This window comes from Papaver somniferum, unplaced genomic scaffold (assembly GCF_003573695.1).
Source record: "Papaver somniferum cultivar HN1 unplaced genomic scaffold, ASM357369v1 unplaced-scaffold_117, whole genome shotgun sequence".
Lineage (NCBI taxonomy): Eukaryota > Viridiplantae > Streptophyta > Magnoliopsida > Ranunculales > Papaveraceae > Papaver > Papaver somniferum.
Genome location: NW_020620714.1, coordinates 7,747,716 through 7,761,491, shown reverse-complemented (window position 1 = coordinate 7,761,491; position 13,776 = coordinate 7,747,716).

Genomic DNA, 13,776 nt, shown 5'->3' with positions numbered 1-13,776 from the left:
CTTCACTTCATTTGCTGTTGGACCTGCTGTTCTGAACCTGTTTTTCCTCTGTTGGGACGCCACCAAGGAAAAGAACCAAAACCCAACTGGGTTTTTGCAACAATATCAGAGCAGCTGGGCTGTGCTAAAAAGGTAAGCCTAAACCCATTCCATTGAGAGAACCCAACCTGTGGGCTTCCAAATTTCTTTAATTGTGGGCTTGTAATAATTAACCCAATTTTTTGGGCTTTTTATTTTTCTATTTTGGGTTTGTAATAATTTATTTGTGGGCTTGTTGTTTAATTTGTGGGCTTGTATTTATTTTGTGTGGGCTTGTTTAAATTATTCCATTGGACTTGTATTTTGTATTCTGGGTTTAAACCCAGCTGAGCTTATAACTGATTGTGGACTTGTATTCCACTCAAAAGTGGACCTCGAAACCAAAGTTTTAAAACAAACGTCGGGCCTTAACCAACTGGGCCAAATTCAACTTTCAAAATTAAAACTTAGTGTTTCGTGGGCCGCAGCCTTCCTTCCATTCCATTAGAGGACAAACAGTGGGCTTGCTCCCATTCAAAAAAAAAAAAAAACCAAATTTTATTTTCTTTTTCTAAAAAAAAAAAAAAAAAAAAATCTTTTGCTCCCAATTTTAAAACCAAATTTCCACTTTGCTCCCATTTTTTAAACCAAATTTTCTTTTTCAAATGTCTCCCACCAAAACCAAATTTTTCCCAAAAATCCAAACCCATTAAAACCAAATAGTGGGCTTTGTGTCTTTTCAAAATGGGCCAACCTCGTTCTCTCCATGAATACATGTATCCGTAAATAAAAATTCCATTATCATGTATTGTATTACCTCAAACCAATAACCCTTCTAAAATAAATGCAAGCATGATACAAATACTTCCTATATTTCGAGGGTTCGATTTTGAGAACCCCTATACTCATGTAAGAGAGTTTGAGCAAATTTGTCGGACTATGCAACCTGATCACATGTCCGAAGACTCTCTGAGATTGCATTTGTTTACATTTTCTTTAAAGGAAAGGGCCAAAACATGGTTTTACGGTTTGAGACCACAATCAATCACCACTTGGGAACAACTCACTAATCAATTTTTCCAAAAATTCTTTCCACATCATAGGACCATCGCTATTCGTCAAAATATCAATTGTTTTGTCCAATTGGATGAGGAAACTGTTTTTCACTATTTTGAACGTTTTAAAGATTTGTTGAGTGAATGTCCGCACCATAGAATTGAGAAGTGGAGACTTGTCGTCATCCTCTATGAGGGACTAGACTTTAAATCTCGAACCATGGTTGAGTCTATGTGTAATGGTGAGTTTATTGATAAATCTGTGGATGATGCATGGAATTTTTTAGCCGAGATTGTAGAGAAAACCCATCAATGGGAATCCGTTAGGGAAACAGGAACAACACCACATGATATGAGTCACCCCCATGAATTAGAGTTTTATTCTTGTAATAGCTCCGACCTTAGGATTGAAAATTATCCTAGATTGCAAAATTCCTATCATGATGATGATGATGATTATGATGTTATGTTATGTTAGAAGAACATGTCTATACTGAAAATGTTATGGAACCTTTGGGTTCAAATACATTAGGCTTCTCTGCCCCGACCTTAATGCATGATATTTCTTCTAGTATTCCATGTGATGTTTCCCCTGATGTGCCGATACACGAGAATAAATCTGTTGATGATGTTGATAATTCTGATTGTAATCTTGCCCATTTGATTGATGATTGTGAGCATGATGTGACATGTGTAGATGAGTTAGAAGATTTTGATTTGATTGATAATGATATGCCTATTCTTCTACCTAAGTCACAATCTGATGGCCTTCCACCCAACCTAGATTTGGTTTGTAACAAAAATTTTAAACCAACTTTTCTGAAAATTCCTAATCTAGGATTGGAACTGTGTGCCTCCCAAGTCCTCTTGGACTATTTTGCTTCAAAATATAACACTTTTAAAGAGCCACAGTTGGAAATTGCATGTTTGCCCATCCCGAAAACAGTCCATTATGAGTTAGACCTTTTGAATCCTGAACCCTTAAAATTAAAAGATTTTGTGCTTAAAAGTAAACCTGTTGAAAAATTTTGGTTTAGGGGTGATTCATTCGGTTTTTCACTCTCATCCCCATTTAAGTCCAATTTTAGTGTTTTGAAACTTTCATTGTCTCTACACTTTTTCTTTTGGGTTGATCCTCAACTCTTTAGATTGTTAGTGTATGGTGAATTTTTTTGTATATAATCCAGTAGATAAAATTTTTTAAAAAAACCCTTTTGTTCCTTTTGTATATATTTTACTAATCCAATATGATCTCGGCTGAAATATGTTGGATTTTTTGCCTTGAATAACGGAGTTTTAATTCTGCTTTCGCCGAAATCGGGTATTCTCTCTCCTTTTACTCTACTCAGCATGTCCTTTCCATATGTTGCATTTTAATTCTTTCCATATTTTGAAACATTGAGGACAATGTTTAGTTTAGGTTTGGGGGTATAGAGTAGATGCCACGATAATATGCTATAATTGAAAACGAACTCCTTCTTCTTTTTGAAAAAATTGAAAAATTCCAAAAAAAAATTAAAAAATCAAAATTCAAAAAAAAATTAAAAAATTGAAAAAAAAAAAAATCATAAAAATGGAGCTCATTTACCTTGAAATGTTGACTCTTGTGCAAATATGTATTTTTATTAGGAGTCTTAGTCTAGATATTTAGGCACCCTGATTCTAGCACAATTCACATAGTGATAAGAAATTTGCACGCGCACGATCTACCAATACATGTATGGCCTCGATCTTCAAGGTGTTTGATAGGAAGTTACGATTGCCAATCACTTTAGAATACTGAACGAAACTTGACTAGCTTGTTCTTTGGTTGGTTGGGATAGAAGGTGGAGGTTACATTAAGAAAGACAACCATCGAATTTAACTGGGTGCATCAAAAAGGGCTACCTCTTGCAAAGTGTCATGTAATCTTTTGTTTCCTTTTGTATATGTATCAAAAGTGTTTCCTTGTAAAAAAAAAAATATATATATATCAGAAAAATACCAAAAAAATCAAGTATTTATCAATTCCATCCTCTCTTGTTCCAAAAATAAAAAAGAGTAGTCAATGTAAATAAGAGTCATGTAAATAGTCATCTTTTGTTGTTTCATTGTAATAAGCAAGGAGGGTGTATGCCATTGATGTACAACGCGAGTAATTGTGAAATACCTCCAACTCATTCACAATTCTCGTAAAGTCCGGACAGCTAGCTAGATTTCGACCTCAGTTCTTAGCCTGAGAAACTATCTCTTGGTGATTAGTAGTCATAACTTCAGATCTTTCTTTACACATGTGTAGATACACTTTACACTCTTATCACATGTCTTTATTTTTATCAGTGCTAGGATTGTGCCTTCGATAGCTAGATTGACATCTCCATTTTGCTGTGAGCTTAACTGTTTTGCACATGTCACATTTGATGGAATCTGAGCTTATATTTTGACCTAGAACTTTGTAGGTACGTTCTAAGAAACCTTCACGAGACTTCAACTCGTCCACTAGGGACACTTAGTGGTTTAAAAGGCTTAGTGCATACGCTAAATGCATTCGAGAGACCAGCGACAGTGGTATAGTTAGGATTTCCTTAGTTTTGTTTTACTTGAGGACAAGTAAAATTCAGGTTTGGGGGTATTTGATGAGTGCCAAATATTGTATATATTTATCCCTTTTTGTTGGCATTTAACTCATCTTTTATGCATTAATTCTACATTTTATCCCATATTCTGTATTTTCATTGTTTTCAAGAATAAATATTTTTATTAATTAATTTTGCATTTTTAGGTAATAAATAAAGTTCGGATGAGTCGCGGAGCAAAAAGAGCAGAAAAGTAGTGAAAAGCCGGGAGAAATCACGCAAGGAAGCCGCGAAGAATGGTGCGCACAACCTCATTTTCTACACACAAAAACGCCTCCGTTCTCAGCCATCAGATCAGTTCTCAGAAGCATCCGATGGTCGCTCCTTCATAGAGCATCAAAATCTGAAGTCTCTGCCAAGCACCACAGCGCTGAAATTCCAAGCCTTCAGATTAGATGGTAGTTGAATCCAACGGTTGCTCCCTTGCTGTTCATCGAAGTTTGATATCTCCGCCTTACACTACAGTACCTAACTCCATCAAGTACCGTTCGTTTCGTTGTATCCATTCATCCGACGGTCGCTCCTCGCTTGCCTCCGCATCACATCCTCGATTCACCTACCAGCTTCGCATCCAGTGACTCAGATTCGCCAACATCGAAATTTGATATCCCGCCTCACACACACATACACCTATACTATACCCTAAACTCGACCCATTCTTCTCCTCTTTCTTTCTTCTTCTCCCCCACTCCTCTGCAGAAACCACCGTACACCACCACCTTCTCACCTCTGTCACCACCTGCTCTACCACCTCACCTCTGCAGCGCCATCACTTCTTCACCATCATCACCCGACACCACACCATCCCCCTAGCCGAGCTGCTTTAACTCCTCTCACCAACTGACCTAGGTGAGGGTTGATAAAACACCTCGAATTAGGGAGAAATTGACGCAATTGGAGGCAGAGAAGGACCGAGAGGGAAGAAAAGAGGCATGGGTCACCACCAATTCAGCGAATTTGGTGAGCAATTTCGGAATTGAAAAATACCTAATTTCTAATTTTAGGGTTTGAAAAATTTGGGTAATTGTATGCTATAAATAGAGAGTGTGTAGAGCAATTTGAGGGTGTTCTTGGGCTAGCCGAGATTCCCCCAAAATTGGGTTAGTTTAGGTTTAATTTCAGTTCTTGAATTTCAATTAGATTTCAATTTAGGGTTTCAATTTTAATTCCCTGTTATGTTTCAATTCTAATTTCACTGCATATGTTAAAATTGTTATTTTCCTGTTAATGTGCATGTTAATTTCATGTTTTAAATTCCTGTTACATGTGTCCTGTTAACATGTGTTGTTCTTGTTTATGTGTTAGAGTCATTGTTAATGTCCTGTTAGTGCCATGTAATGTTTAGTGTTAAGTTTGTGATACATGTGAAGTGATGGAATGCTAGGCTAGAAGCCTTAGAAGCACTGAACTGATTGTGCAATGGAAGAAATCAGTGCTTATAGCAAGCTGATTATCTTGCCATTCCTTTTGTATGCTTAGGATGCAATGTGCTGATTGTGCAATGGAAGAAATCAGTGCTCATAGCAAGCTGATTATCTTGCCATTCCTTTTGTATGCTTAGGATGCAATGTGCTGATTGTGCAATGGAAGAAATCAGTGCTCATAGCAAGCTGATTATCTTGCCATTCCATTTTTGTTTGCCTGTATTCTTGCCTTAGCCTTGCTCTGTTAGTTTCACTATCATCCTTGCCCTTGGCCTTAGGCCTTGGTTCACTTGCTTTGTTCTTTGTTTTTGCCCTGTGTTGCCCTATGTTGCTTCCATGTTTATTTTGTTGCTATTTTCTTTATTTCATTGCCTTGTTTTGCCCTGTTGATTGCATCTCTTTTTTCTCTGTTGCTGCTGTTGGTGTTTTCTCTGCCAACCTGCTGCTGCTTTCTCTTCTTTGCCTTGTGTTGCTGCCACTCCACTTCCCTTGCAGCTGTCTGCTACACTGCTGCTGCAGCTGCTGTTGCTGTTACTTTTGCCCTGCATTGCTTCCCTTGGCTTGCCCTGCTGCATTGCACTGCTGCATTGCATTGTTTCCTTCCCCTGCTGCTACTACATGCACTGCTTGTGCAGCTGCTGTGCAGCACTTGTGCTGCTGCTGCTTCCTCCCCAAAGCTCACAGTTCATTCTTAGGAATAAGGCTAAAGCCAACTGAGCCCAAAGCTCACTTCAAAAGCTGAGCCCAATTCAGTCCAAAAACCAAAGGTTTAAAGCCCAAGGCCCAGTGCAATTCCAAAGGTACAAAGCCCAAGGTTTAGTTCATTAAGGCCCAGAAATAGGCTCAGAACAAGAAAAGGCCCAGTTCAGCCCAAGCCTAAGTTTAAGGCCAAAGCCTAGTGTACTGATAGGCTAAAGCCAAAGCCAACTTCAACCAAAGCCCATTTACACTTCAAAGGCTAACTGAGCCCAAGCTCAGTTCATTTTATTATTATCAAACCCATTAGTACTCAAAGCCCAATTTAAGCCAAAAGGCTTCATAGCCCAATAGCAACTAGAACCCAAAATAGTTAGAACACTACAAACACACCCGATCTCTGTGGATCGACCCGTACTTGCACGAGCTACAACTGACGACCGTGCACTTGCGGTATTACTGTAGGCCCCCGTTTTTATTGCGCTTAATTTTATACATATCTCCGGGCCCACCAAGTTTTTGGCCGGGGATAATTTTTAGGACCTTTTAAAGCCTGCCAAGTTTTTGGCGCCGCTGCCGGGGATTGGTGCTGTGTTTTTCTTGTGTTTTTCTTTAGCTATTTTGTATTTCATTTCATAGCATTTGCATCTGCATCTGCTTCACTTCATTTGTTGGACCTGCTGTTCTGAACCTGTTTTTCCTCTGCTGGGACGCCACCAAGGAAAAGACCAAAACCCAACTGGGTTTTTGCAACAATATCAGAGCAGCTGGGCTGTGCTAAAAAGGTAAGCCTAAACCCATTCCATTGAGAGAACCCAACCTGTGGGCTTCCAAATTTCTTTAATTGTGGGCTTGTAATAATTAACCCAATTTTTTGGGCTTTTTATTTTTCTATTTTGGGTTTGTAATAATTTATTTGTGGGCTTGTTGTTTAATTTGTGGGCTTGTATTTATTTTGTGTGGGCTTGTTTAAATTCTTCCATTGGACTTGTATTTTGTATTCTGGGTTTAAACCCAGCTGAGCTTATAACTGATTGTGGACTTGTATTCCACTCAAAGTGGACCTCGAAACCAAAGTTTTAAAACAAACGTCGGGCCTTAACCAACTGGGCCAAATTCAACTTTCAAAATTAAAACTTAGTGTTTCGTGGGCCGCAGCCTTCCTTCCATTCCATTAGAGGAAAACAGTGGGCTTGCTCCCATTCAAAAAAAAAAAACCAAATTTTATTTTCTTTTTCTAAAAAAAAAAAAATCTTTTGCTCCCAATTTTAAAACCAAATTTCCACTTTGCTCCCATTTTTTAAACCAAATTTTCTTTTCAAATGTCTCCCACCAAAACCAAATTTTTCCCAAAAATCCAAACCCATTAAAACCAAATAGTGGGCTTTGTGTCTTTCAAAATGGGCCAACCTCGTGCTCTCCATGAATACATGTATCCGTCAATAAAATTCCATTATCATGTATTGTATTACCTCAAACCAATAACCCTTTTAAAATAAATGCAAGCATGATACAAATACTTCCTATATTTCGAGGGTTCGATTCTGAGAACCCCTATACTCATGTAAGAGAGTTTGAGCAAATTTGTCGGACTATGCAACCTGATCACATGTCCGAAGACTCTCTGATTGCATTTGTTTACATTTTCTTTAAAGGAAAGGGCCAAAACATGGTTTTACGGTTTGAGACCACAATCAATCACCACTTGGGAACAACTCACTAATCAATTTTTCCAAAAATTCTTTCCACATCATAGGACCATCGCTATTCGTCAAAATATCAATTGTTTTGTCCAATTGGATGAGGAAACTGTTTTTCACTATTTTGAACGTTTTAATGATTTGTTGAGTGAATGTCCGCACCATGGAATTGAGAAGTGGAGACTTGTCGTCATCCTCTATGAGGGACTAGACTTTAAATCTCGAACCATGGTTGAGTCTATGTGTAATGGTGAGTTTATTGATAAATCTGTGGATGATGCATGGAATTTTTTAGCCGAGATTGCAGAGAAAACCCATCAATGGGAATCCGTTAGGGAAACAGGAACAACACCACATGATATGAGTCACCCCATGAATTAGAGTTTTATTCTTGTAATAGCTCCGACCTTAGGATTGAAAATTATCCTAGATTGCAAAATTCCTATCATGATGATGATGATGATTATGATGTTATGTTAGAAGAACATGTCTATACTGAAAATGTTATGGAACCTTTGGGTTCAAATACATTAGGCTTCTCTGCCCCGACCTTAATGCATGATATTTCTTCTAGTATTCCATGTGATGTTTCCCCTGATGTGCCGATACACGAGAATAAATCTGTTGATGATGTTGATAATTCTGATTGTAATCTTGCCAATTTGATTGATGATTGTGAGCATGATGTGACATGTGTAGATGAGTTAGAAGATTTTGATTTGATTGATAATGATATGCCTATTCTTCTACCTAAGTCACAATCTGATGGCCTTCCACCCAACCTAGATTTGGTTTGTAACAAAATTTTAAACCAACTTTTCTGAAAATTCCTAATCTAGGATTGGAACTGTGTGCCTCCCAAGTCCTCTTGGACTATTTTGCTTCAAAATATAACACTTTTAAAGAGCCACAGTTGGAAATTGCATGTTTGCCCATCCCGAAAACAGTCCATTATGAGTTAGACCTTTTGAATCCTGAACCCTTAAAATTAAAAGATTTTGTGCTTAAAAGTAAACCTGTTGAAAAATTTTGGTTTAGGGGTGATTCATTCGGTTTTTCACTCTCATCCCATTTAAGTCCAATTTTAGTGTTTTGAAACTTTCATTGTCTCTACACTTTTTCTTTTGGGTTGATCCTCAACTCTTTAGATTGTTAGTGTATGGTGAATTTTTTGTATATAATCCAGTAGATAAAATTTTTAAAAAACCCTTTTGTTCCTTTTGTATATATTTTACTAATCCAATATGATCTCGGCTGAAATATGTTGGATTTTTGCCTTGAATAACGGAGTTTTAATTCTGCTTTCGCCGAAATCGGGTATTCTCTCTCCTTTTACTCTACTCAGCATGTCCCTTTCCATATGTTGCATTTTAATTCTTTCCATATTTTGAAACATTGAGGACAATGTTTAGTTTAGGTTTGGGGGTATAGAGTAGATGCCACGATAATATGCTATAATTGAAAACGAACTCCTTCTTCTTTTTGAAAAAATTGAAAAATTCCAAAAAAAAATTAAAAATCAAAATTCAAAAAAAATTAAAAAATTGAAAAAAAAAATCATAAAAATGGAGCTCATTTACCTTGAAATGTTGACTCTTGTGCAAATATGTATTTTTAGGAGTCTTAGTCTAGATATTTAGGCACCCTGATTCTAGCACAATTCACATAGTGATAAGAATTTGCACGCGCACGATCTACCAATACATGTATGGCCTCGATCTTCAAGGTGTTTGATAGGAAGTTACGATTGCCAATCACTTTAGAATACTGAACGAAACTTGACTAGCTTGTTCTTTGGTTGGTTGGGATAGAAGGTGGAGGTTACATTAAGAAAGACAACCATCGAATTTAACTGGGTGCATCAAAAAGGGCTACCTCTTGCAAAGTGTCATGTAATCTTTTGTTTCCTTTTTATGTATCTAAAAGTGTTTCCTTGTAAAAAAAAATATATATATATCAGAAAAACCAAAAAAATCAAGTATTTATCAATTCCATCCTCTCTTGTTCCAAAAATAAAAAGAGAGTAGTCAATGTAAATAAGAGTCATGTAAATAGTCATCTTTTGTTGTTTCATTGTAATAAGCAAGGAGGGTGTATGCCATTGATGTACAACGCGAGTAATTGTGAAATACCTCCAACTCATTCACAATTCTCGTAAAGTCCGGACAGCTAGCTAGATTTCGACCTCAGTTCTTAGCCTGAGAAACTATCTCTTGGTGATTAGTAGTCATAACTTCAGATCTTTCTTTACACATGTGTAGATACACTTTACACTCTTATCACATGTCTTTATTTGTTATCAGTGCTAGGATTGTGCCTTCGATAGCTAGATTGACATCTCCATTTTGCTGTGAGCTTAACTGTTTTGCACATGTCACATTTGATGGAATCTGAGCTTATATTTTGACCTAGAACTTTGTAGGTACGTTCTAAGCAAACCTTCACGAGACTTCAACTCGTCCACTAGGGACACTTAGTGGTTTAAAAGGCTTAGTGCATACGCTAAATGCATTCGAGAGACCAGCGACAGTGGTATAGTTAGGATTTCCTTAGTTTTGTTTTACTTGAGGACAAGTAAAATTCAGGTTTGGGGGTATTTGATGAGTGCCAAATATTGTATATATTTATCCCTTTTTGTTGGCATTTAACTCATCTTTTATGCATTAATTCTACATTTTATCCCATATTCTGTATTTTCATTGTTTTCAAGAATAAATATTTTTATTAATTAATTTTGCATTTTTAGGTAATAAATAAAGTTCGGATGAGTCGCGGAGCAAAAAGAGCAGAAAAGTAGTGAAAAGCCGGGAGAAATCACGCAAGGAAGCCGCGAAGAATGGTGCGCACAACCTCATTTTCTACACACAAAACGCCTCCGTTCTCAGCCATCAGATCAGTTCTCAGAAGCATCCGATGGTCGCTCCTTCATAGAGCATCAAAATCTGAAGTCTCTGCCAAGCACCACAGCGCTGAAATTCCAAGCCTTCAGATTAGATGGTAGTTGAATCCAACGGTTGCTCCCTTGCTGTTCATCGAAGTTTGATATCTCCGCCTTACACTACAGTACCTAACCCATCAAGTACCGTTCGTTTCGTTGTATCCATTCATCCGACGGTCGCTCCTCGCTTGCCTCCGCATCACCATCCGATTCACCTACCAGCTTCGCATCCAGTGACTCAGATTCGCCAACATCGAAATTTGATATCCCGCCACACACTAGCAACCTATACCTATACCCTAAACTCGACCCATTCTTCTCCTCTTTCTTTCTTCTTCTCCCCCACTCCTCGCAGAAACCACCGTACACCACCACCTTCCACCTCTGTCACCACCTGCTCTACCACCTCACCTCTGCAGCGCCATCACTTCTTCACCATCATCACCCGACACCACACCATCCCCTAGCCGAGCTGCTTTAACTCCTCTCACCAACTGACCTAGGTGAGGGTTGATAAAACACCTCGAATTAGGGAGAAATTGACGCAATTGGAGGCAGAGAAGGACCGAGAGGGAAGAAAAGAGGCATGGGTCACCACCAATTCAGCGAATTTGGTGAGCAATTTCGGAATTGAAAAATACCTAATTTCTAATTTTAGGGTTTGAAAAATTTGGGTAATTGTATGCTATAAATAGAGAGTGTGTAGAGCAATTTGAGGGTGTTCTTGGGCTAGCCGAGATTCCCCCAAAATTGGGTTAGTTTAGGTTTAATTTCAGTTCTTGAATTTCAATTAGATTTCAATTTAGGGTTTCAATTTTAATTCCCTGTTATGTTTCAATTCTAATTTCACTGCATATGTTAAAATTGTTATTTTCCTGTTAATGTGCATGTTAATTTCATGTTTTAAATTCCTGTTACATGTGTCCTGTTAACATGTGTTGTTCTTGTTTATGTGTTAGAGTCATTGTTAATGTCCTGTTAGTGCCATGTAATGTTAGTGTTAAGTTTGTGATACATGTGAAGTGATGGAATGCTAGGCTAGAAGCCTTAGAAGCACTGAACTGATTGTGCAATGGAAGAAATCAGTGCTTATAGCAAGCTGATTATCTTGCCATTCCTTTTGTATGCTTAGGATGCAATGTGCTGATTGTGCAATGGAAGAAATCAGTGCTCATAGCAAGCTGATTATCTTGCCATTCCTTTTGTATGCTTAGGATGCAATGTGCTGATTGTGCAATGGAAGAAATCAGTGCTCATAGCAAGCTGATTATCTTGCCATTCCATTTTTGTTTGCCTGTATTCTTGCCTTAGCCTTGCTCTGTTAGTTTCACTATCATCCTTGCCCTTGGCCTTAGGCCTTGGTTCACTTGCTTTGTTCTTTGTTTTTGCCCTGTGTTGCCCTATGTTGCTTCCATGTTTATTTTGTTGCTATTTTCTTTATTTCATTGCCTTGTTTTGCCCTGTTGATTGCATCTCTTTTTTCTCTGTTGCTGCTGCTGTTGGTGTTTTTCTCTGCCAACCTGCTGCTGCTTTCTCTTCTTTGCCTTGTGTTGCTTGCCACTCCACTTCCCTTGCAGCTGTCTGCTACACTGCTGCTGCAGCTGCTGTTGCTGTTACTTTTGCCCTGCATTGCTTCCCTTGGCTTGCCCTGCTGCACTGCACTGCACTGCTGCATTGCATTGTTTCCTTCCCCTGCTGCTACTACATGCACTGCTTGTGCAGCTGCTGTGCAGCACTTGTGCTGCTGCTGCTTCCTCCCCAAAGCTCACAGTTCATTCTTAGGAATAAGGCTAAAGCCAACTGAGCCCAAAGCTCACTTCAAAAGCTGAGCCCAATTCAGTCCAAAAACCAAAGGTTTAAAGCCCAAGGCCCAGTGCAATTCCAAAGGTACAAAGCCCAAGGTTTAGTTCATTAAGGCCCAGAAATAGGCTCAGAACAAGAAAAGGCCCAGTTCAGCCCAAGCCTAAGTTTAAGGCCAAAGCCTAGTGTACTGATAGGCTAAAGCCAAAGCCAACTTCAACCAAAGCCCATTTACACTTCAAAGGCTAACTGAGCCCAAGCTCAGTTCATTTTATTATTATCAAACCCATTAGTACTCAAAGCCCAATTTAAGCCAAAGGCTTCATAGCCCAATAGCAACTAGAACCCAAAATAGTTAGAACACTACAAAACACACCCGATCTCTGTGGATCGACCCGTACTTGCACGAGCTACAACTGATGACCGTGCACTTGCGGTATTACTGTAGGCCCCCGTTTTTATTGCGCTTAATTTTATACATATCTCCGGGCCCACCAAGTTTTTGGCCGGGGATAATTTTTAGGACCTTTTCAAAGCCTGCCAAGTTTTTGGCGCCGCTGCCGGGGATTGGTGCTGTTTTTCTTGTGTTTTTCTTTAGCTATTTTGTATTTCATTTCATAGCATTTGCATCTGCATCTGCTTCACTTCATTTGCTGTTGGACCTGCTGTTCTGAACCTGTTTTTCCTCTGCTGGGACGCCACCAAGGAAAAGAACCAAAACCCAACTGGGTTTTTGCAACAATATCAGAGCAGCTGGGCTGTGCTAAAAAGGTAAGCCTAAACCCATTCCATTGAGAGAACCCAACCTGTGGGCTTCCAAATTTCTTTAATTGTGGGCTTGTAATAATTAACCCAATTTTTTGGGCTTTTTATTTTTCTATTTTGGGTTTGTAATAATTTATTTGTGGGCTTGTTGTTTAATTTGTGGGCTTGTATTTATTTTGTGTGGGCTTGTTTAAATTCTTCCATTGTACTTGTATTTTGTATTCTGGGTTTAAACCCAGCTGAGCTTATAACTGATTGTGGACTTGTATTCCACTCAAAAGTGGACCTCGAAACCAAAGTTTTAAAACAAACGTCGGGCCTTAACCAACTGGGCCAAATTCAACTTTCAAAATTAAAACTTAGTGTTTCGTGGGCCGCAGCCTTCCTTCCATTCCATTAGAGGACAAACAGTGGGCTTGCTCCCATTCAAAAAAAAAAAAACCAAATTTTATTTTCTTTTTCTAAAAAAAAAAAAAATCTTTTGCTCCCAATTTTAAAACCAAATTTCCACTTTGCTCCCATTTTTTAAACCAAATTTTCTTTTTCAAATGTCTCCCACCAAAACCAAATTTTTCCCAAAAATCCAAACCCATTAAAACCAAATAGTGGGCTTTGTGTCTTTTCAAAATGGGCCAACCTCGTGCTCTCCATGAATACATGTATCCGTCAATAAAAATTCCATTATCATGTATTGTATTACCTCAAACCAATAACCCTTTTAAAATAAATGCAAGCATGATACAAATACTTCCTATATTTCGAGGG